Genomic DNA, 25,844 nt, shown 5'->3' on the forward strand with positions numbered 1-25,844 from the left:
GGACTGGAGAGATACTGTGCACTACCACCGTATACAGGACTGGAGAGATACTGTGCACTACCACCGTATACAGGACTGGGGTATATACTGTGCACTACCACCGTTTACAGGACTGGAGAGATACTGTGCACTACCACCGTATACAGGACTGGAGAGATACTGTGTACTACCACCGTATACAGGACTGGGGTATATACTGTGCACTACCACCGTATACAGGACCGGGGTATATACTGTACACTACCACCGTATACAGGACCGGGGTATATACTGTGCACTACCACCGTATACAGGACCGGGGTATATACTGTGCACTACCACCGTATACAGGACCGGGGTATATACTGTACACTACCACCGTATACAGGACCGGGGTATATACTGTACACTACCATCGTATACAGGACTGGAGAGATACTGTGCACTACCACCGTATACAGGACTGGGGTATATACTGTGCACTACCACCGTATACAGGACTGGAGAGATACTGTGCACTACCACCGTATACAGGACTGGGGTATATACTGTTCACTACCACCGTATACAGGACCGGGGTATATACTGTACACTACCACCGTATACAGGACTGGGGTATATACTGTACACTACCACTGTATACAATACCGGGGTATATACTGTACACTACCACCGTATACAATACCGGGGTATATACTGTACACTACCACCGTATACAGGACCGGGGTATATACTGTATACAGGACTGAGGTGTATATACTGTGCACTACCACTGTATACACGACTGGGGTATATACTGTATACAGGACTGGTGTATATACTGTATGCAGGACTAGTTTATATACTCTACACAGGACTGGTGCATATACTGTACACTACCACTACATACTGTGCACTACTACTGTATACAGGACTGGTATACTATCTATCCACCGCTGCTGATGCTGGACTGGTGTATAGTAATAGTACTACATGCACTGGACTGATCTCCATACATTACTAGGACTCCTGCGGACCACATGGACTGCACACCATTCAGGGTGCATATTGGTATTGGGTTGTATAGGGCTGGAAATAAGAATATATTAGTCATTTTCAGGTTGGAGGAATCTTCCATTGTTCTCTTAATAGCAGCTGTCACTGTGTGTTTTCCATCTTAGCTGTCCCTGTGCATGCATCACTGACCGTACACTCTAGAGCCTAAATCTGGATTTGTTCAGCTATAGAAGACAATAGAATGACACCTGCTGAAAATGTAAAGTCTTCCTGAGAACCTGTCAGCAGTTTTTTGACACCTAATCTGAGAACAGCATTGTATCACTTAGAATGATTACTGTGTGCAGCTGTTCTGACACAGTGAAAGATTTGTATGTAGCAGAGCTGGGAGAGCCCATACCAGTCTTTCAGTGTACATTTCCATAGACAGAAGCTGCTAATCACAGAAGGGGCAGAGTCAAACTACAACTCTCATTCCCCTGAGACCACCTAATGATAAAGATAAGAGGCTTAAGCTAACATACCAGGTTAATCAGACTGTTAGATAACAAACACAGGGCTGAATTCTTTGTTTTAACTCTTGCAGCATGCTGTCTTGAGGTTACATTGCAGAAACCTGCTGACCTAGCCCCTTTAAAGAGAATCTGTTAGGTCCCTTATTCCCTCCACATTTGACTATATCCCCTTCCTAACCAGCCCTGTCCAAATCTATTTACTAAAATTAATGTTTAAACAAAAGCATTTATATAGTGCGCTGTTCCTATGCTAATTTTCCCTGTGACTAGTTGATGGGGAGTTTCTCCAGACTAATCGACCCTTTTTCCATGTTATCAAGCCCCTGTGGTTGATAACATGATTTCCACAAGCCGGTGTCACCACAGTTCCTGGAAATGTTGTGAATGTGTGGCCCATTTCATCAGTGTCAGTGCGCCTCATAAGCCAGGAGTACGCTGTCCAGCTTCAGAGAGTCACACTGCTCATGATCAGAAGATCGGCTTCTGCACTTCTGATTATGCGCAGTGCGCGTCTCTAGAGCGTGGACATGTACACCCGGCTTCTGAAGCACACTGACACTGCTGAAATGAGCCACGAGCATGCGCGAGACTACCAGGAGCTGGCGTGGCGGTGATGCCGGCTCGTGGAAATAATCTTATCACTCACACAGGGGCCTGATAACATAGAAAGAGGGCCGACTAGTCTGGAGAACTAACGTCCCTGCGACTAGTAAAGGTCCTAATTAGCAGAGGAACAGTGGAGCTTATAAATGCTTTTCTTTAAACATTCATATTATCATATTAGGTAGTCCTATTATGTATGGCTGCTTAGGGAGGGAGATTGAGCATATAGCCATGAATGCTGCTGGGATGGAGGGTATAGAGGACCTGACAGGCTCTCTGTAATCTGGGCATACACATTCAATGGCTGTCAGCCTAGCAATGCTTCCGCCTATTGTTCTGGTGACAGCCGTCTCTCCCATACACCGGAGCGGTGGTCATTCGAGCGCTCCTGTGTTCTCTATCAGAGAAGCATCGGCTGACATGTCGGCCAGCGACTTATCTCAGGAAGAAAACTGCGATCAGCAGTCCGAACTTGGACATGCTCAATTTACTTCTCTCCTTACCATCAAGCGGACGGCCATACCTGTCAATATCGGTGGGTTCAGCCCACATTAGTCTGATGTGTATAGGGGGCCTCTACACACTGCTCTTACCATTGTATACATTCCTACGGGCTCCTTAAAGGGGCTTACTGACGTTGGATTCCTTTCTATTGAGGCTTCTACAATAAATAGCTTTTGATGTTAAGGATCTGGCATAACCACGTATTACAGGATTGCCCGTTGCCTTTAATGGAGCGTATTATGCATAGATATGGCGGGCACAGTGGTAACACGATTGCCAGATTCCAGCAAACAAACCCTCTCATTGAACCAATTCAATCTCCTCTCCTACTTATAACATATAGGTGGGGTGCAGGGGTCCCAGCTGCCGACTCTTCCTTTGTGCACGCTGTGAGAGCGGGGTTCAATTTTTTTTTTGTTTCCATATTTTGGTTGGGGTATACCCTAACCTTGCCAGCACCCATTGAGTCACTGTATTGTCTATGTGCACTCTGGCTTTTGTCTGGTAATGTCAGGTAAAGCTGTTCCCATTAATGAGCTCACAACTGATGCTGTATGTCACCAGATGGCAGAGATTTCAGAAATAACCATGATGTAAGGTTCTGTAGGCGGTGGGGGTTATGTGAGCAGAGCGTAGTCTGTAATCATGGGTAATGCTGCGTTCAGGAGGGCTTACTGGATTAACTCTTGTGACGGCAGCAATCTGTTTCTATTATTGAGCATCGATGAACCCAAGATCAGGCGTCCGTCTGGGGTCAGCCGTGACTGACAACTGCTCCTCAGGGTCTCGTGTCTTCATTTGTGCTTTATTACCCAATGGGAATATGAAACCACCACTCCAGTGGCTTTATTTTACTGGAGTGGTGCGCTAAATCTTAGTCCCTTGCCCCTAGTTTTGTAACCTGCCGCAGCTCCAGTGTTTCATGGAGCACGCTGGAGGTCACCACTCAATACAAGTCTATGTAAGCATTGTTCTTGCTCTCATAGACTTGAATTGAGAGGTTGTGACATTTTTTTTACTTCCAGCCAGTCAGAAGTTGTAGTCACAAAATGTCGCCGCAGGTTTGGAGCCGCATCAGTAAAAGGTGAAGACACCAGTGAGTGAGTATTAGGCTGCGTGCCTACGATCAGCGTTTGCAGCATTTTGGATGTAGTGTGTTTTCGAACATCCAAAAGCTGCATTGTACAGTGCGAGCATAGTTGGTGGGATTTCTAGAAATCCCGTGCCAATTGTGCATGTGCAGCCTGCATCGAAAACTGACCTGCAGCTCAGCTTCCAGACCGCAGCATGTCAATTGTTTGCTGTGGCGTTGCAAGCATCCTCCGTAGGGAGAACACAAGCGAGAGACCGCAGCGCACTGAACCCTGATCATGGGTGCAAGCAGCTGTGTTCTCCTGTGGAGGAGACTCGTGGTTCCGCTATATCCAGGACACAATGGGTCCTGAACGTGGCCACGTAACCTTAGAGTAGGGACAGGACCTTTTGATTAAAAGCACCACTCTAGTGCTGAAAAAACAAACACTGGAGTTGTTTTTAACCCCACAGCATCACGTGTTTTTTTTTTTTTTTTGTTTTTTTTTTAGGTCATCTAATCATGAGTTGGTTTTTTTTGTTTTTTTGGTTTTTCGTTTTTTTAGGTCATCTAATCATATGAGTTTTGGGGTTTTTTTTGGGAAGGGATGAGTTGTTTGTCAGGCTGGAGTCACATAGCATTTGGCACCACAATCAGTCCAGTCACAGTGTGCTCTGTCATATAATTTATTTTATACACCTATTGGATGCCGTCAGGGAAACATTATCTACTTCACTTTGTTGCCCACCTCAACTACAGCGGAGCCCATCCTGTGCTGGAATCTAACACTGATCCCATTAATACATTGCAGTACATCACATACGTTATTAGGAGAATTTATAAAAAATGTATGGACACATCTCCTGTAATAACCTATGTGCTGCAGTATTGCTGGCCTCAACATGAGTTAACGTACACTCTGTCAGTGAGCTCCTTCTGATGGAGTGTAGAGCTCTTAGCTCCCTTCTGCTGATTCATGATAACATAAAACAGTTGAATTTTGTGCTCATAAATGAGTTGAGGAGCTCAGAAGAAGGAAGGTTAGAAGTATAAACTCCCCATCAGAAGGAGCTCAGCCAAAAAGTATGTGGAAAATGGAAAAATGTATTTTTACACCTGCAGGTAATACCGTCTTTATAAACTTACTGGGTTGGGTTCAGACAAATGTATTGTAAAATGGACCAGTCTCATCCATAGTCGTGAGCGGCTCTGTGTGTGGGTCAGTGAGCCCGTCTGCACGGAGCGGAGGGGTGCTGGAACTGCAAGTATTATTCGCAGTGCTCCGTAAAATGTGTGTGCTGCAATCGATCCGCAGGGCAAGTCACCCATGTGCTGTGGCCATAATGGGACTATGTGCGCTCTTGGTCCGGGGACTGAATGTCCACTCATCTGAACAAGCCCCTAGTCATGGTCCACACACTGGCCTGAACGTGTCGGCGTTTTGTGCCGCTGTCCTGGCTGCTCCATGTGAATATCATCTAATGATACGACATTGAGACATGACCGCTAGAGTATAGAAAATCACCTGTTACCTGGAGCTGAGTGGAGAAGAGAACAGCAATCCCAGAGTGACTGCCGAGACCAGTACTGAGAGGGTTAAGTCTGTGACGTGACTTGTGAGAGACTAACGCCAGTCATATAGCCCTGTCCTAGTCAGTGTCATACAGATGCACACACCTAGGACACTCAGAAACTCACCAACCCATCCGATTGCAAAATAATTCCCCCTCGGGGTGAGAGAAGGGAGTACGGAGCACATCTACTCAGCCAGGTATGTAAGAAGTGGCTCACCCGGCATCACAGGGAAATGCCCGCATATCTGGAAAGGCTATGCTTTTTCAGTTGCACATATAAAAAAAATAACCCGAAGGTATAATCATAAGTGGCAGATTTATTGCGGAATGTCTGAAAATCAGTGTGCGTGTATTTCTGTAGTGAATGGAAGGACAGTCAGAAGTTTCCACGTGTGAGTGTACCTTCACTGATTCTGATGACAGCTCTGTCCTGGAGAGCTCGTCCCTGATTCATCAAGATTAGTGATTCTTGATCAGGGGGCATGCTGGAGTCAGATGCTTCTGAAGAGGCGCACATCTCTTAATGATGAATTGCAGAAGGGCAAAAATGAAAGGGGGAAGGCCAGTCAGTTAGGCCTTCCGAAGCAGAGTGCGGCCCATGGGACGTTTCTGGGCACCCTGTGTCTTTTCTAGTCTGTCCCTCTGACCGTGACAGCGGAAGTGCTGAAAATAGTGGACCACGGGCCGCACCATGCCCTACCCCGCCGCTTCTAAATGTTACCGCTATTTGCATCCACAGGATGTAGACAGAGGTAAACACATTGGTGAAGGATTGTATAGGGGGCTATATAGGGGCTCAAAAATGTATATAGGAGACTATGTGGGGGCTCATAATATATATGAAGTTCATTATGTGTTTAGGAAGCTGTGTTTTATACTGTACTTGGGACACTGTGGGGGCTCATACTGTATATAGAGGGGCTATGTGGGGGCTCACACTGTATATAGAGGGTCTATGTGGGGACTGGCAGGAGTAGTCTGTCGACAGAGATCTGTGCCAGGCACAATAGGCAGGTATTTGGCAACTACCTGCTTGTTAGTTCTTATGCCCATAGTAAACAAATAATTCTAGTCCTGGATAACACCTTTTTATAAAGATTTCAAATGTGTCTTTGTTGTAAATTAAATACCATGAAAAGTTGTGTATCAATGGCTTTCTAAGGAATGTTTCGCCACTGATTGCACTTGGGCCTAAAGCTGACAGCTCCCTTTTGCAGTTGCGCAGCAATGACGTTTCCAGATGTGCTCCATAGGAGACAAGTCAGAGATGCTGCAGGCCTTGGTAGCACATTTAGGCCACGCAGGCTGCTCACAGTAGTCTGAACTACAAGCAGCATGGCCATGTTGTGTTGATAAATGGCTCTTTGGACATTTTGAGAAATGGTCATACCACTGGTTCCACGACCAAATCATGTAACACCAAGCTGTTAGTGTACATGGGTTGAAGACTGAAGGGCTCTGACTACTGTGCATTATACAATGCAACAGCATAATCCTGGGAGTAGGATCGGTTTGATGTTCCCTTGTGAAGGCATCTTCAGACAAAATACCTGTCTGTGTCTTGCTATGATAATGGGACTTGTCACTGAAGAGGATAGACCTCCACACCTGCCTATATTGCGGTCAGGCACTATGATGGCCACAGAGAGTGGTGGCGTCAGGTCAGTGTGAAGCATGTCCCTGGACATGTGCTTCATAGTCCAATGTCATGCAAACTCCTGCTGATGGTTTGTGTAGGCCGTATTTGGCAGCTTAGACTTGGTATGTGACATCCGATTTCACTTGCAGTACATAGTGGATTGATTGTAGAACCAGTGGTACTGCCATTTCTTAGTGGAAATCATGTTATTACGCCGACTAGTCTGTGGAAACAACCTCCCCATCGACTAGTCAAAGGCCTAATTAGCATAGGAACAGCAGAGCTTATAAATCCTTCACGACCTTGGCTGTACCTGTGCATCCAAGGCCATGTCTGTCTGTCTAGCAGGCTTGCATTTCTCCCCGCACATGTCCTCCACTTGTCGGCTGATCTGATCAGCTGACAGGTGAAGCTAACAGGCGCAGGTTTAACTAGTTAAATCCTGCTGTCAATCTCTGACAAGAGGAATTTAGAATATGATTTTTAAAAATACAGTATGTAAAAAAAAAAAAAAAAGTTTTACTCCTCCCCATTGAAAATAAAACCATGTAACAAAACTCCAACCACATATTTGATTGGGGTTTTCTGAAAGCGGCCATATCTACCAAAATAGAAAATCTGACTGGAACACAGCATAGCGAGAAAAGAAAAATAAAAAAAATCAAAACTCTAGTTACGTTTTTTTTGGTTGCCGCAGAGCAAGATCAGGCGATCAAAACATCACATTAACAATACCAGCTCAACACGCACAAAATAAGCCATCACTGAGCCCCAGATTCCGAAAAATGAGAACGCTACGGGTCTCGGAAAATAGCGACAAAAGCTTTTTTTTTTTTTCTCAGATGTCTGAATATTTTTTCTCACCACTTAAATAAAAGTAAAATTAAAGATGTTTGGTATCTATGAACTCATACTGACCTGGAGAATCATAAAAAAAAAAACAAAAAAAAAAAAACACAGAACAAAAAAACCCCATGGAATTGCACTTTTTTTTTTTTATTCTTTTTTATTTTGTGATTTCACCACACTTGTAACTTTATTCCCGTTTTCCAGTACAATATGTGGCAGAATAAATGGTGTCATTCAAAAGTACTACTCGTCCTGCAAAAAAACAAGCCTTCATACAGCAATATTGACAGAAAAATGAAGTTCTTGGCAAAGGGGGAGCAAAGAACGAAAATGAAAAATCGCCGGGGGCTGAAAGGGGTTAAACATTGATTTTAGTGAATAACATTATACAGGGCTAGTTAGGTAGGTAGAGAATTTTGTCATTCAGATATGACTGCTGCTGCATTGGGGGCTTAGGGCACCTGGCAGGATAATTGTAGAGAAATACCCTATAATTACGGTACTTATGTTTCTTATTTTCCTCTACCCATCATCTTGGCCTCTTCCCCAAACTTGCTTAATAAGCCATCTTATATCCTTGATCTCCACATTGTCATATTAACTGGGCGTTACATTCAGCCTCCATGAATTAGTGTCATGCGAAGGCGGAAATTATATATCACAAACCTGAAGAAGTAATTGAAAATAATCTAAATTTAGGTTAAAGGGCTGAAAACCCCTTATACCTGAATTCAGATTACTTCTATTTGGAAACCCCTTGCTCCCTGGGTGCAGTAAAAAAAATATAAACTGCTTTACTAGTCCTCCTTGGGTCAAGTGCTGAGTTTTTATCGCTGCTCTTGTGCCTGCGGTGCTGAGTCTTTATTGCTGCTCTTGTGCCTGCGGTGCTGAGTCTTTATTGCTGCTCTTGTGCCTGCGGTGCTGAGTCTTTATCGCTGCTCTTGTGCCTGCGGTGCTGAGTCTTTATCGCTGCTCTCGTGCCTGCGGTGCTGAGTCTTTGTCGCTGCTCTCGTGTCTGCCATTGTCTGTAGTGCTTACGTCTTGAAACAATAAGTGTCCGCCAACAAGTGAACTTGGCAGCTCTGCACGAGTTTGTGGTACTAGCATGGTCGATGTGATATCGGCACTGCAGATAGACCCCTGGAGCAGAGGTGATATGGAGGAGGGTGGAGGTGGGGAAGATCAGGACCCAGAGGTAGGTAGCTGGGTAACAGTTAGAAGAGGTAGGGGGAAAAGTGTCAGGGAGCCTAGTCCTGATCTGGCACAACCTAGTAAATATGCCTGTTTTCTGATATTAGGAATGAAGGGCCAGGATTAGGGTGACTACAGCAGGACGTTGCTCCTAGCAACCAGGAAAACGACTGCTGTTGGAAGGAGGGAAATAGGAGTGCAGCAAAGCCCAGACAGATGTTGGTTGTAGGGGACTCTATAATTAGGCGGACAGACAGGGTCATCTGTCGCCGAGACCGTGAATGCCGAACAGTGTGTCTGCCGGGTGCTCGGGTTCGGTATATTGCGGATCGGATAGACAGATTGCTGGGTGGGGCTGGGGAAAACCCAGCGGTCATGGTGCACATTGGTACAATGACAAAGTTAGAGGCAGGTGGAAGGTCCTTAAAAATGATTACAGGGAACTAGGAGAGAAGCTGAAGTCCAGGACCTCCAAGGTGGTGTTTTCAGAAATACTACCGGTGCCACGAGCATCACTAGAAAGACAGCGGGAGCTTAGGGAGATAAATATGTGTCTTAGAAATTGGTGCAGGAAGGAAGAATTCGGGTTCATGGAGAACTGGGCCGACTTCTCAGTCGGCTACAGGCTCTACGGTAGGGACGGGCTGCACCTCAATGGGGAAGGTGCAGCTGTGCTGGGGGAGAAAATGGTCAGACGGATGGAGGAGCTTTTAAACTAGGATCTGGGGGGAGGGGGGGTAGTGGAACAAATAAGGGGAGAGATAGAGCAGATAGAGACAGTGAGATGGTAGGGGGTCAATGAAGGATTAAAGGGGGATGGGACAGGCAAGGAACGTAGGGAGTCTAGGAGTAATAAAGGTGTTAATAGTAGTAAATGTCTACTGGCAAATGCAAGAAGTCTTGCAAACAAAATGAATGACATAAGAGTCTCCAATTCAACCATGGATTATGATGTGGTGGGCATTACGGAAACCTGGCTGGATGAAAGCCATGACTGGGTGACAAACATACAGGGTTATAGTACATTTAGGAGGGACAGGACAGACAAAAAAGGTGGTGGGGTGTGTATATTTATCAAATCTAACCTAAAACCTGTGTTGAATGATGACATTGGGGGGAACTGCAACAATGTATAGTCAGTATGGGTAAATGTACATGGGGAGGGGAATAATGGAAAAATGCTAATTGGAGTTTGCTATAAGCCTCCTAACATACCTGAACAAATAGAGGGTGAAATGCTTGCACAAATTGAAAAGGCAGCTAATAATAATAATCGGGTTCTTATTATGGGGGATTTCAACTATCCAGACATTCAGTGGGACATAGAATCTTCTGGTTCTGCTAAAAGCTGTAAGTTCTTATCTACCATTCAAGACCATTTCCTCTCTCAGATGGTAGGTGAACCGACCAGGGGAGATAATTTGCTAGATCTGGTCCTGTCAAATAGACCGGATACAATTTCAGATCTACAGGTCCGGGAGCACTTGGGCACCAGTGATCATAATATGGTATGCTTCAAAGTAATATTCAATAGAACATTTAAAAGGGAAATGCTAAAACCTGGAATTTTAGGAAAGGCGATTTCAACAAATTAAGGGAAGAGCTTAAATGTGTAGATTGGGACAAAGTCATGGTAACTGGGGATACTGAACATAAATAGGGTAAGTTTAAGGATATACTCCTAGAGTCCTGTAAAAAACGTATACCCTCTGGTAATAAAATGTCCAGGAATAAAAAGAAACCACTATGGATAAATAAGACTGTACAAAGTATAATAAAACAAAAACAAAGGGCGTTTAAAATCTTAAAGGCTGAGAATACAGACATAGCATTTCAGGAGTATAAAGATATCAATAGGCAATGCAAAAAAGAAATCAAACAAGCAAAACTAGCTACTGAAACAAAAATCGCCAGTGACCTTAAAATAAATCCCAAAATCTTTTATAAATACATTAATGCCAAAAGGAAAACAAAGGATAGTATTGCCCCCTTAAAATATAACAACAAGTTAGTTATAGAGGACAAAGTAAAGACTGAGATATTAAATAGTTCCTTGGTGAACACAGATGAGAAATGCCTGACTGTACCAGGGATCATTCAACAAGTGAAAAATCATACTTCACCACCCGATAAATTAATTTAACACAAGAAGAAGTACGCCTACGTCTGAGTAAATTAAACATTGACAAATCCCCAGGGCCAGATGGCATTCATCCACAAATATTGAGGGAATTGAGCTCCGTAATCGACAGACCGCTGTATCTCATCTTTTTAGACTTGCTTGTAACAGGACTGTTGCCTCAGGATTGGAGGATTGCTGATGTGGTACCGATATTTAAGAAAGGTAAGAGGGTAGATCCAGGCAACTACCATCAAGTAAGCCTGACATCAGTAGTATGCAAAGTTTTTGAGGGCATTTTAAGGGATGACATGCAAAAATATATTGCAGAAAATAATATAATAACTGACAAACAGCATGGATTCATGAAAGATAAGTCGTGTCTAACCAACCTGTTGGGGTTCTATGAGGGGGTAAGTGCAAACCTGGATATTGGTAATGCAGCTGATGTGATTTATTTGGACTTTGCAAAGGCATTTGATACTGTACCACCTAATAGCCTTATACTAAAGCTCCAGAAGCAAGGACTAGGGGAAACTATATGCAACTTGGTAAGGATTTGGCTAAAGGATAGGAAACAAAGAGTAGTCATAAATGGTACATTCTCTAAATGGGCTAAAGTCAGCAGTGGGGTGCCGCAGGGATCTGTGCTAGGACCGATTCTTTTTAATCTCTTTATTAATGACCTTGTGGATGGGATTGATAGTAAAGTGTCAGTCTTTGCTGATGACACCAAACTATGTAGGATATTAAAAACTGACCTTGATAGTACAATATTACAAAAAGATCTGGATAAGATGTCAGAAAGGGCAGACACTTGGCAAATGAGATTTAATGTTGATAAATGTAAATTAATGCACCTAGGACGGAGTAATCCTATAGCTGCGTATACATTAAATGGAAGTAAACTCGGGACTACAGAACAGGAGAAGGACTTGGGTATTCTCATTACAAATAAGCTGAGCAGCAGCACTCAATGTCAAGCAGCAGCTGCTAAAGCAAACAAGATTCTAGGGTGTATAAAAAGAGAGATTAGATCCCGGGATCCCAATGTATTGTTACCCCTCTATAAATCACTTGTAAGGGCACATCTAGAATATGGGATCCAGTTTTGGGCTCCACATTTTAAAAAGAACATACAGAAGTTAGAATCAGTTCAAAGGCGGGCAACTAGACTATTACAAGGAATGGAAGGCCTCCCATATGATGACAGGTTGAAAAAGTTAGATATGTTTAGCTTAGAAAAAAAGACGTCTCAGAGGAGATCTCATTTATATGTATAAATACATGTGTGGTCAATATAAAGGACTGGCTCATGACTTATTTCTTCCAAAGACAATACTAAGGACCAGGGGGCACTCACTGCGAGTGGAAGAAAAGCGATTCCGGCAGCTAAATAGGAAAGGGTTCTTTACAGTTAGAGCGGTCAGACTGTGGAATACACTACCACAAGAGGTAGTAATGGCAGATACTATAACAGCTTTTAAAAAGGGCTGGATGATTTCCTCAGTACACAAAACATTGTTGGTTATAAATGACTTAGTGACCACATGTAGAACTGGTGGAGGAAGGTTGAACTAGATGGACCTAGGTTTTTTTCAACCTAAGTAACTATGTAACTATGTGTAAAAGCTGCACTGGACCTGGGGAGAGTGAGTAAAGCTAGGTTTGTTTCTTTACAAAACCACTAAATCCCTTTTCCGCGTCTTTGCTTGCGTTTTACTGACTGTAGTGGGCTGCCAGAAAGGAAACGTGGGATATCATGCGCAGTTATCCTGGGTTGCATGATTAGCTACGCATCCAAATTTAGCTGGACCTACTATGTTGTTGTTGTGCTATATTTACCCTCCAGCAGGAGAATGGGGGATGCTGAATGCTTGCACATATTACAGGGGTTATCCCACATATTCTTTTGAGCATAAAATAGAGGCATTGAATGAATAGTCCTTAGGTTAGGGCTTGCGCACACACGACCATATTTTTGATCCTAGTGACATCTGTGGGGGAAAAAAAAACTCTGAAAATCTGTGTGTGGGGGGGGGGGGAATCTCATCATGCTCATTTTATCACTTGAATTCGCATGAGACTCACACATTCTAGTCTATAGGTCCAAGAGAAAAAATGGAGGCCATTTTTACAGATACATTGCCATTTCTATAACAAACTGTAAATGCTCCTGTAAATTTGGAAAAAGCTGGTACTGTAAAAAAAACAAACAAACAAAAAACCCAAAACGTCCACCCTCCTCCTCCCAATTTTTTTTTTTTTTTATACACGTGTGAATATAGCCTTGTTGTTAATCTGCAGAAATTACTGGAGGTTTCTTACCCACTATCATTAGTGCTTTGTGATATATCTCCCATAAGGTATAATCGCTTTTAGCAATTGTATCGCCACTCTGCCGCCCACAAACCGAAGGACAGAAGAAGGAAAAAAGTCAGTGGCACTGGCGGGCTGGGCCCTCACCGCTGATTACTATGAAAAGGCACCCCGTTATTACAGATTTAATAGTAACACTGGGGCACTGGTATTTGCTAAGTACGTTTTCTCAAAACGGAAGCCATTTTTAAAAACGTTATATTAAAAATTTGCGTAAAATTAAATGTGGTGGTCTGGTTCCTGGTATCTGCACACTATACTTTGTGTTTCCATGCCCAGGTATGGTGCCTTACCTATCACATCTCCATCATGTTGCTTTCCTGTAATGTGGTTCAACCCAAAATAAGTCTAGGGTGTTTAGTTGCCTTCTTAAGGACCTCCGTGACTTGCATACCTTCCTTCCAGCCACACAAACCGATAAAAGCTTTTAAAATAATGTGCTGTAGAGGGGCTTAGTTATTGCCTGTGCACAACGTTTTTATATTGTGCCATTACTTTTAAGAATGGATGTCTGACTTCTGATCCTTTTTTTAAAGGAATCTGTCATCAGGTTTTTGCAACCTCATCTGAGAGCACCATGATGTAGTCAAAGAAGTCCTGAATCCAACGATATATCACTTAGATTACTGGGTGCAGCAGTTCTGACACGATCAGAATGATTAGATTTAGCCATTTAGCAGAGTCTAGAGAGCTGCCCCCGCTAACACCAGACTCTCTCTAGAGATTGTAGATTGACAGTGAGGTGTCACTCAGACTGCCGTGAGTGTGAGTTTTATAGTCTAAGCAATGATAAAGGTCCTGCTGCTTAAAAAAAAAAAAAAAAAATTCAAATAAACAGATCGGACTCTGACAAGACTGGCAGCCCTGAATGTTTTGTGTTTACCCTTGCATAGCAAAAGCCTGCTGACAGATTCCCTTTTTAAGGCTTAATAAAAGTAAGCCTGGAAATAATGTAGAATCTTTACTAATGGGGCACATTTACTATAGCTGATGCACCTATACCCCAGTATGTAATCATTGTATGGCGTATACTGTCTCCCAGAACAGTGCCCAGAGCCCTTGCTTTGATTACTTCTGTAGCATGTGAAGAAGAATTTGTTACTTCTCTTGGCCACAACTTTTATTGATCAGATGTCTATTTTTTTGCATGTGAGTGCTATCCATGTTTTTCACTGATGGTCCTCGTCCCTATATATGGGGTCATTCACTTGACCGTGATTCTTAAGACGTGTCTGATTTTGAGCCGAGAGTCGGATCTACATTGGCGATGTCAGTCCATGGCTCCATGAAAAAATCGGACAATTTTCATGGACTGCTAGATAGGAAAAGAATAGGGATTAACTGATGAAACTTGGACCAAACTCTGATAACACTTGGATGAAACTCTGACCGAAGAAAATCAGTGCATTTCTCTCATACATGAGAAAAATGGATGTGTCAATGAGGCTTTATGGAAGTTAAACAATATTTGATGGGTGTGGGTCCGACACTCCCACTGATCAGGCGGCCATTGCCGGGTTCTGAGGTTCAGCGACAATTGAAGAGAATAGGATATAATTGGCAGTACTCCTAAACCATGTACGGGGCACTGCTGCTCTGCTCCATGCACTGTTTGCACCGGCATCTGCCATGTCTGATAACGGCCAGTCCCAGGGTTTCATGTGGAATCTGAACGAGAAAGGCTTTTTAGAGTCTTGGAGCCCTTACCACGTAGCCGCAGGCACTCCTCACCCTGCACAGAGCCTTATTACTGGATTACTCCCCCATAGCAACAATATGTGGTGTGCATTAGGCCCAGGGGAATGTAATTACTGTGTACCACAAAAGCGTGTTATGTATACAGCAATGTTCCTTCATATCTGATTCATGTTATTTAGGGTGAGCTCGGATTTCTGGAATATATTCCTATTTTTTATACAGTACAGGTATCAGACACTCTGTAGATGGTCTCATTCATTAGGATGGGTTTGCAGAAATCCCTGCATGCACCTGCATTAATGGAATAGGCTCATAAATCGGGCTGTGTGTGTACCCTAGCTCTTGGTTTTCTTATTGCAGCTGGAGCGACTTGTGGTGACACTCCACTGTCACTCCCAGTATTGCATAAAGTAGTATTTAATCATACCCATTGGTAGAGGGCATCATCTCCATGTCCTGTGGTCTCTCAAGTTGCAGCATTCATTGGTTTCCATGATGATCAATGGGGCAGCACTGTGCCTTTTACATCCATCAATTTATTCGCAGTGTGGTCACAGGGCAGGTTTTAACTATAAAGTGCTCATGCCAATTGGTTGGAAGATTCAGCCACTCATAAGCAGATCAGTAATGTGTCTGCTTTGGATTGTGAGCCCCAATGGGGACAGTGATAATAATGTGCATACATTCTGTGGGCAATGTTGGCACTATAGGAGTAAGTACCGGTAAGTACCGTAGTTACATTATCGTGTTCATTATTTAGATGGCTTAAGGCCCCATACACATTAGGCTAATGCTGGTTGAACCAGCCAATATCAATGGGTTCAGCCAATGCGTATGGGCCGACTAATGTTCTGGGGAGATGTTGATCACATATGTCTGATTTTGGACTCTTGGTCGCGTTATTCTCCCTGAGACACATCGGCCGGCAGCTTTCTCCTAGAGAACACCACTCGGCTGAACGAGTGCTCCTGTGTACAGGAGAGATGGCGGCCAGCCATTGTTCAGCCCACAGCAATCATATGTGTATGGCTGGCTGTACTGTATAGTATCCTCTGTACTAAGGGTAAAGGGCACATGACATTCGGAGCACTGTTCCTCTATAGACGGTGGTATGCATAGATTGACAGGGATAAGCAGTATGACGGTGATCTGTCTGAAGGAACGCTGCCAAGTGCTTGTGACCTTAAAGTGGACGTGACCATGTAATGTTAGCTGGCTCCTGGTAAACTGCACGCACTGCGTTTTAGAACTGCCTTAGTCACTGCTCCAGACGTTGTTTTCTGGTAAGTGCTAGCGTTTTACTACTATACCCAGCAGATGTGGACGCCTGTACAGATGGAATGGCTCCCAGCCAGGCTGTAAGGACTTGTTTTAGGAGCTGACATTTCATAATAGTAAACCATTGCTGTTCTATCGTTTGATGGTGAGGGGACAGACAGACTGTAGACGTGCCCAGCATTGCTCCACGTTCACATGCATGGACGTTCTCTCCACAAGGATAAGCTCTCCAGCATGTGTACGTGAGTACTTGTATAACATGGATTATCTCAAGGCGACAATATTTTGTCACCTACAGTGTTCATGGCGGTGTCCTGATTTCTTTTTTTTTTTTGTTCCTAGATGATAGCTGGCATTTTTTTTGTGTTGACCATATTTCAATTTTGTTCTACTTTTTCTGTAACACTCTTATTATGAAATGGAGATATTACACACTTATGTGACCAGGCAAGCAACAGTACTTCAAACAGGTAATCTGAAGTTGGGACCAAATCTGGTCTCTAATTCTGAAAGAGTAGAATACGGCTGGACATTACTAGCGATGGGTATAGCCAAACTATATAATCTTACATGCTAGCTGCCCTTTCATTTTTTCCATAAATTGGAAAATAAAAATACTTTGTAATAGATCTTACTAAAGAATTCTTCTTGTTTCCCCACCATTTTATGGACTCCTTCACTGATCAGTGAATCTGTCCTCAATGAGAGATTCAATTATACGTCCTACAAAAAAAAAAAGAAATATAGAGGTGAGAGAAGGATCTGGAGGCAGTCAGCAGTTTTCCCCTCTGCTCTAGAAGCCTCCAAAGTCGTCTTTGCACTCCTAAGGTTATGTTCCCATTATCAGGAGCAGTTGAGTTTTTGACGCTGGGAATTTCCGCACCATCTTCACACTTTGGTTTACTTGCCTTTTTGTGTGTGTTTGGCACTGTTTTTTTTGTGGTGTGTCGTCCTTTTAAATAAAGCTGGTTTGTTTTTGAAACTTCCTGTAATTGACAAAATTTGGTGCGGATTACATGCATTTTTGGTGCATTTCCACCTTGTAACCGCACCAAACATGCATGTGTGCCTTTTTTGCCTGCAGATTTTTCACATCTAATGCAAGTGTATGGGGGAAAATCCCCACAGAAAACTCAGCGTACCCATAAAATAAATTGACATGCTGTGTCTTGGAAAAACGCACCGCAGATCACTTTACGCAGCGTAAAAAAGCACCGTGGACATGAGATTTCTATTAATCCCATCCACTGTGGTTGTACTGTAAAATGCACATTTTGGTGTAGCGAAAATACGCGAGTAACACTGATCAAGAGAACGTATCCGAAGGGTATGAGCACCCAATCCGGATGACATTGCGTTCTAGGCACAGTGTCATCCCTCCTGCGAAGATGCAAGTGTTCTCCGCATGAGAACGCAGCATCCGTGTCCATGATCAGGCTTCTGGGCACTCCAGACTTTCAATATTTTCCCCCGCTGAGAACACTGCCGGCTCCGCAGCAATAAATTGACATGCTGTGGCTCGGGAAGCTGGTCCGCATGTCTGTTTTACGATTCGGGAAAAAACACAGTGGGCATGGGATATCTATTAATCCAATCCACTGTACTGCAACTGTACAATGAAGCATCCAAAACGCTGCAGACACTGATCGTGGCACTTGCCCTAAGGCTGCATACCCACGATCGGGGTTCACGGTGTTTTGGATGCAGTGTGTTTTCAGTACAGTACAAGCACAGTGGATGGGATTTCTAGAAATTCCATGCCAACTGGTTTTTTTTTCCCCACAGCGTAAACTGACGTGGTGCTACTTCCCGAGCCCCAGCATGTCAATGTATTGCTCCGGTGTCGGGCGTGTTCTCCATAGGGAGAGACCGCAGCGGCCCGAACCCTGATCGTGGGCACAGGCAGCTGCGGGCGGTCTCCTGTGGATTGCACTCGCGGCCCCGCTGGAGAGGACATGCTGTGTTGTGGGCATGTAATTTAATAGTACAGGATAAACATTGAGTAGGAGTAGTGCTATTCCTCAAGTATGCACACTTGACTACTTATTCTGAAAAGTTCCTTTAAAAGTGCAGTTACTCTCTAGCTTATTAGATGCATTACTGGAAACTTGGGCAAATTGCAGCCCTTGGGCCAGCCCTGTTTACATAATAGCTCAGCCTCTTGCTTTGACCTCCTGTATCGGTTCCAGTTTCTAATGTAGCCCCTTGGGAAAATTAGTTGCCCACCACTGGATTAGAATATAATATTACTGATCCTGGCAAACAGCTAGTTTAGGCCTGAACTTGCATTTGCTGATTGCAGGTTAAAAAAAAAAAAATCTATGACGAATGTAAAATAAAAAATCTATGGTGGATTTTAGAGAGGTGGTCCACTACACAGCATAGTGGCCACATCGATTTAAAGCTAAGACAGAAGGATTTTTCTAAATACCTTCTGTTGTCCAATTTATCTCTTGTTTCACATTCGGCATTTTATGCTGCATCCCAACATCCCAGATGGAGCCGCAATGGAGGGCAGTTAGCATCCTCACAACAGGTGGGGTCATATGGTAAGAAGATGCCGTGTAAGCAGTATCCACCATATCATTGAAAGACAGACCTGACATGAGTAAGATGAATAAGTCGTTTTGTGTACGCATTCTTTCTCCTTGGATACCTTACATTTCCTCAAGCAAAGAAACTTTGTCCTTTATATACTTGACATTATAGTTCCTCTACCCTTATACCCCATGACAATACTTCACACAAGTTGGTAGCAAACATGGAATAGATAAATAAGTAAGCTCTTTATGCAACACTTCTGCTATAGGCCCTTTCTGTTGTCCGGTACTTCTGGTGATTCTCAGGACACATTCACGCATTGAGTATGTGGTCAGTAGTTGTAAGCCAAAACCAGGAGTGGAACAGTCAGGAAATGTATAAGAATCACGGGCACCACTTCTGTATTTATTACCCACTCCTGGTTTTGGCTTATAAATACTGTGCTTAGATAATGACCAAAAGTTAATGTGTGCATGCTGCCTTAAAGGGACTCCGTCAGCACAGAATGACTGTTCAAACTAAGCACAGGCATTCGGTGCTTCATGGCGTGGCTAAACATTTAGGCCATGTGCGCCCTTTGCGTCAAGGTAGTTGCAGTTTTAAACGCATCCTCTGGCAGAAATTGTCTTTGTCACATTTGATTTTAACCACAAAAACGCTATAAATACGCTTGTGTTTTTACCGCGTTTTACCCACGATTTATATGCTTTTTCATTGCTTAAAGTCAGATGCGTTTTTTGAATACAAATACACTACTAAATTAAAGTTTAAACATACAAACATTATGAAAAAAAAACGGGAAAAAATGATAACAATTATCATGATTAAAATCATGCACAAAATAGCTAATTTTATTTAAATTAAAACTGTTATAATATTTATGTATAAAATAACATTAAATTATGGATTTTCAATAATTTAATTGTCAGACTATGTTTGTGTTTAAAGGGACATATCATCCCCTTATTATAAAAGCAAAAAGCATGCGTTTATTTTGTCAAGAAAGCATGTAAAACGCTGGGATTTTGATGTAGAATGCGTTTTGAAAGTTCTCATGGACTCTAATGGTAGCAAAACGCTGCCAAAATGGCAAAAACAATTAACATGTTGCTTCTTTAAACGCTGAGTTTTTGCCAAATTTTCTGCAACTGAAACACTGCGTTTTTAACAGCATTGTGCGCACAAGAAATCACAATTTCCCATAGATTTTGCTTGAAAATCAAAACTCATGCATTTTGGCATCAAAACTCTGCGGAAACGCATGAAAAAAACGCAAAGTGCGCACATAGCCTTAAGTGCACCTTCCCACCTGTTTGTTTTCCCTCAATCTCTGCCTTTCTCTAAGGCTATGTGCGCACGTTGCGTAAATTCATGCAGTTACGCTGCGCTTTGCAGCGCAGCGTAACTGCATGCGTCCTGCGTCCCCTGCACAGTCTATGGAGATTGTGCAGGGGCCGTGCGCACGTGGCGTCTCAGAGCGCAGCGCTTCGGCTACTGCCGAAGCGCTGCGCAAAAAGAAGTGACATGTCACTTCTTTCCTGCGCTTTGCTGGCAGCTCCTGCTCTGTCTATGGCAGGAGCTGCAGGCAGAGCGCATGGAATCGGCGCTCACTACGGACATTTCTGCAGCGATCTAAAGCGCACATGTGCTCTTCAGATCGCTGCAGAAATTTCTGCAGGCTAGTACGCAACGTGCGCACATAGCCTAAGAGTGAAGGGAGAATATAGAGAGAAAACAAGCAGATGGGAAGGTGAATGTCAATGTTTGTTTTACCCCGCCATGATATCTTTACTTCGCTTGAATTCTGTGCTGACAGTCCCTTTAAGTGTTTGGCCACCATGATGCACTTAAGCCCCCGTCACATTTAACGACTTACCAGCGATCCCGAAAACGATGCGACCCTTTAAGGATCGCTGGTAAGTTGCTGGGAGGTCGCTGGTATCCCATAATTTTAGGAGAATGCAGCATAGAAATAATCCATGGTTATTAAAGGGAGATGGTCGGGGAATTTCAAAGCACCATAATACTACGGTAACAATGCTGGAGGGGTCTAAATGTGTGTGGTGGTAGCAGCAGTCATAGTGGCAGTATAGTACTTGAAATAATGAACCTTAGAGAGGTTGCTTGATAAAATTCTTAATATATATAATGTGTCCTTTAGAAATATCTATTTTTTTAAGCCCTAACCACGTTTTGTAATTTTGCTTTGTTTTAACATTGTACTTTTTACTGAACTCTTCACCCCCCCCCCCCATTCCCCACCCCTCTCCAGTCCATCCTGAATGCAGCAGCCAGGATTGCATTCCTCTACAACAGTTATACCGATGCCTCTGCTCTGTGCCAGTCACTGCACAGGTTGCCCATCCATTTAAAAAATAAACTTATCACTCTCACCCACAGCTCTCCAGAGTTCTGCATCGCCTTACATCTCCTCCCTCATCTCTATCACCCTACCCAATGCAAGCTGTGCCAATTCTCTGAAACACACTATCCAAGACAATTCGCTTAATTCACAATATTTACAGTTTTAAGCGCTCCCTAAAAAACGAATTTGTTAAGTGAGGTGGTAGGCCACACTAATCTAACTATACTCGTTTGCCCTGACAATATCTGGTCTCTTTTTTTTTTTTTTTTTTTTTTTTTTTTTCTCTGCTCCTATTTTTTTTTTATCATCCGCTTGCACACCCGCTATGCACTTAGTAGCCCTCTGTACCTGTACTTACACACATACTGGCTGGTGACCGGTTCATGCAGTAATATATGAATCCCCTATTATATTGATGGCTGGACCATATATGACAAGCATCCCCCACCCCACCCCCATTTACCTTTTGTGCCTCCCCTACTTCCTGCTAGATTGTAAGGCTATGTGCGCACGTTGTGTACAGTCACTGCAGAAATTTCTGCAGCGATCTGAAGAGCACATGTGCGCTTTAAATCGCTGCAGAAATGTCCTTAGTGAAAGCCGATTCCATGCGCTCTGCCTGCAGCTCCTGCCATAGACAGAGCAGGAGCTGCCGGCAAAGCGCAGGAAAGAAGTGACATGTCACTTCTTTTTACGCAGCGCTTCGGCAGTAGCCGAAGCACTGCGCTCTAAAACGCCACGTGCGCACGGCCCCTGCACAATCTCCATAGACTGTGCAGGGGACGCAGGACGCATGCAGTTACGCTGCGCTACAAAGCGCAGCGTAACTGCATGTATTTACGCAACGTGCGCACATAGCCTAAGCTTGCGAGCAGGGCCCTCACTCCTGTTGGTATCTGTTGAATTTTTTTACTCTGTATTGTCTGTCTCCTTTGAATTGTAAAGGGCTGCGAGATATATTGGCGCTATATAAATCATATTATTCACATTCCCCACTGTAATCCCTATACAGCCAATCCCCTTTAAAAAAAAAAAAAAATATTTGCGGGCACATTTTGTATGGGCATAGACCCAAATGGGATGTCCAAGGAGGATGGCAGTAACTTCCCCACAGCTTCTATCACTCCTCCCAAAACAGGGGGCAGCGCTGCGGTCACCTATCAGTTTCTTTCACAACTGTTCCCTGAAGATGAGGGACAGAAGTATGTCTCCACAGTGAAAGACGTTGCGGTCGCTTCACCCTGTCTCAATCACCCTCATTGTGATTAATCCCAGGTATCTTTCAGAGTATGGTGATAAAAGAAGCGGTGGTATCTGCCACTGCGCCGCCCTCTGATGACATCCATAGGGGGTGATGAAAGCTGTACGAAAGTGACTGCAGAGCCATTCTCCCCTGATGTCCCTTTTGAGACTCTCCTCAAACGTTAAGTCCCAGTAAGTAAAGTGAAATATTATACAGCTATAAGGATTACAGTAGGAAATGTTATAGCAAATTACAAAAGTGTTAAGGTTTAAAAATCGAGATTTATAAGGGGCCCTTTATGTACTGTACAATCCCACCTTTCACAATATGACTGATGGGTCCAATGCCCTGCAGTTATCTGGCTGCATGGCTTGAAGTGCAACTAAGGATCAATTTCCTCAGGTCGGCTGTTATACACACCAGAGGTATGTTTGACCTTAGCCATTCTGTATGGCCACCTCAAGACTGCCGTGGTAAGCTATCCATGCATCACTCTTTCTGGCTGCAGAGTTGTGGTTGGCAAACAAGTCCTTGCTGCTAATTTTAGCCAAAGGTAGCGCTTCACCTTGTATGGTTCCACTTTCATGATTAAAGAAAACCTGTCAAGTAATTCATGCTTCCCAAACTACCAGCATGAATCAGAGACCGGCCCTCTCATTACAAATATCAGCGTGCTCCAAAAAGCTCCATACTCAGAGCAGAGAACAAGGTGGCTGTGGACTAGTCGGGGTCAGGTCTAATGGCATCTCCATGCTCCCTGTCTAGAATGGCTGGTTTCTGAATCTGTGTTTAGGCCACGTTCACACATTTAGTATTTTTAAGCCAGTACCAGAAGTGGGTAGTAAATACAGAAGAGGTGCATGTGTTTCTATTATACTTTTCCAATGATTGTTCCACTCCTGGTTTTGACTTACAAATACTGAGGTAAAAAAACTCACTAAATACTTAATGTGTGCATGTGGCCTTATAAATACTGAGGTAAGAACTCTCCAAATACCCAGTGGGTATATGACCTTTATAAATACTGAGGTAAAAAACTTGCCAAATACGCAACGTGTGCACGTGGCCTTATAAATACTGAGGTAAGAACTCTCCAAATACCCAGTGTGTATATGACATTATAAATACTGAAGTAAAAAACTCGCCAAGTACGCAACGTGTGCACGTGGCCTTAGAACAAGTAGTATATTACTTCAATCTGCTTTAGTTATAATGTTCGGGCATGTCAAGTGCTGAATTGCCGCTGAGTGATGCTTTTATGTAAGAAGAGGATTGTCTCACCGTAGTACATTAAGGTTATGTTCACATGCGCGTATTTGGCGAGTTTTTGTTACCTCAGTGTTCATATGCTGCTTTTTTTCTGTAGCCAAAACCTGCTCCTGGCATTAAAAAATGCTTTTTCACAGCATTGTTACTGAGGTCTTCGCTGCATTTTAGCTAATTTTTTGGGTGCTGATTACATATGGGCTTTGTCATACATGTTTAATAACGTTAGTTTCTTTCACCAAGCACGCCGCAAAAAGCACTATTGCGTTTTATTCACTTTTTCATTATTTTCTATATAGTGAAAAAATGCTGCACTGAAATAATTGACATGCTGCCGAAAAAAATAAACAAACGTGCATGAGATTTCTGAAATCTATTTTTTTGCTTGTACTATAAAATGCAGCTTTTAATTTCCATGAAAAATGCTGCAGAAACGCTGCACGTGAACATAGCCTAAGGCTATGTTCACACCTGGCATTTTTTTGTCAGTGCATCTTGAGTGCATTAAAAACGCACTGCAGCATAAACGCATCGTGTTTTTAACGCGTTTTTTCCCAATGCGTTTTTAAGTAAAATCTATTGACTAGAAGGGCTCAAACATTGCAAAAATAATAGACATGCTGCATCTTCAAAAAAGCAGCCACAATGGAGTCAACAAAAGATGGCCCGTGTGGACAGCAAAATAGAAATCTCATAGACTTTGCTGGAGGAAGGAAATGCATGCATTTAGGTGCATCTTTGTGACTTCAAAGATGCACCAAAAGATGCCCTGTGTGAACTTAGCCTAACACTCCTGTAATTTTAGGGAGTGCCCCTTGTATGGCGGGCATGCCACAGAAAAAAATCATCTGCATTTCAAAGGGGGATTTGCTACACAAAATATGCAGCCTTAAGGGTGCTTTACACGCTATGACATCGCTAGCTATAGCTAGCGATGTCGTGCGCTCGTGCGACATTTGGTGCTTGCTGCCGTAGTGAACATTATCGCTACGGCAGCGTCACACGCACATACCTGGTCAGCGACGTCGCTGTGACCGCCGAACAATCCCTCCCTCAAGGGGGAGGTGCGTTCGGCGTCATAGCGACGTCACTAAGCGGCCGGCCAATAGAAGCGGAGGGGCGGAGATGAGCGGGACGTAACATCCCGCCCACCTCCTTCCTTCCTCGTTGCCGGTGGAGGCAGGTAAGGAGATGTTCGTCGCTCCCGCGGTGTCACACATAGCGATGTGTGCTGCCGCAGGAACGACGAACAACATCGTACCCTTGGCAGCAGCAATATTAAGGAAATGAACGACGTGTCAACGATCACCATTTTTGAACGATTTTGCGATCGTTGATCGTCTCTCATTAGTGTAACACGCTACCGGCGCCGGATGTGCGTCACTAACGACGTGACCCCGACGATATATCGGTAAAAATGTCGCAGCGTGTTGAGTACCCATTAGGCCCTGTGCGCACACTGCAGATTTTTCCGCGGATTTGCTGCAGATAATGTGTCTAACATTTTAACATCCTATGGGTTTTAAAAAATGCTGTGCGCACACTGTGGTTTGTTTTTTTTTTTTTTTTGTTTTTTTTTTTATAAACCCGCGGATTTTTTGCTGCGGAATTAATGAGCATGTAACTTCTTTTCCGCAGGTACCTGCGGTTTTTGCCATAGATGATGGTAAAAATCTGCAGGGACCAACTTGTGGAAAATCTGCGACAAATCCGCAAAAGAACGCATCAAAGCACAACAAACCGCGGCAAAACCACATGTGGATTTCGTGGCGGTTTTGGTGCGTTTTTTTTTTTTTACCACAAGTGCGGGATTCTTTAAGAGGGTCTGGAATTTTCTTAAGAAAAAGGCACTTTCTAGTGCGCACATAGCCTAAATGATGGAAATATAAAACTTATATCAACCGTATAGCTAAAGCAATGTGCAAATGTTTTAGTTTGGTGTTACACAAAAAAATGCTGCTGACTTTAGAACAAAAGAGAAATCTACATGGGCAAAGATTTCCAAGAAGACTGAGGTTTCAAGATGTGCCGAT

At 43.4% G+C, this 25,844-nt stretch overlaps 1 protein-coding gene across 4 annotated transcripts in view; it reads left to right on the plus strand.

Moving 5' to 3' along the window:
* The window catches only part of PHTF2 (putative homeodomain transcription factor 2), a 194,161-nt gene that overhangs the window by 3,119 nt on the left and 165,198 nt on the right, over positions 1–25,844 (plus strand). Inside the window, exon 1 of one of the 4 annotated variants that reach the window (XM_075345199.1) lies at positions 16,318–16,401. The exons of the other annotated variants lie outside the window; for them this stretch is intronic. The gene's annotated coding sequence lies outside the window, so the exon portion shown is untranslated. Of the gene's footprint in view, positions 1–16,317; positions 16,402–25,844 lie in introns of those variants that run through there. 4 annotated transcript variants of the gene reach the window in all.

Source organism: Anomaloglossus baeobatrachus, chromosome 4 (assembly GCF_048569485.1).
Source record: "Anomaloglossus baeobatrachus isolate aAnoBae1 chromosome 4, aAnoBae1.hap1, whole genome shotgun sequence".
NCBI lineage: Eukaryota > Metazoa > Chordata > Amphibia > Anura > Aromobatidae > Anomaloglossus > Anomaloglossus baeobatrachus.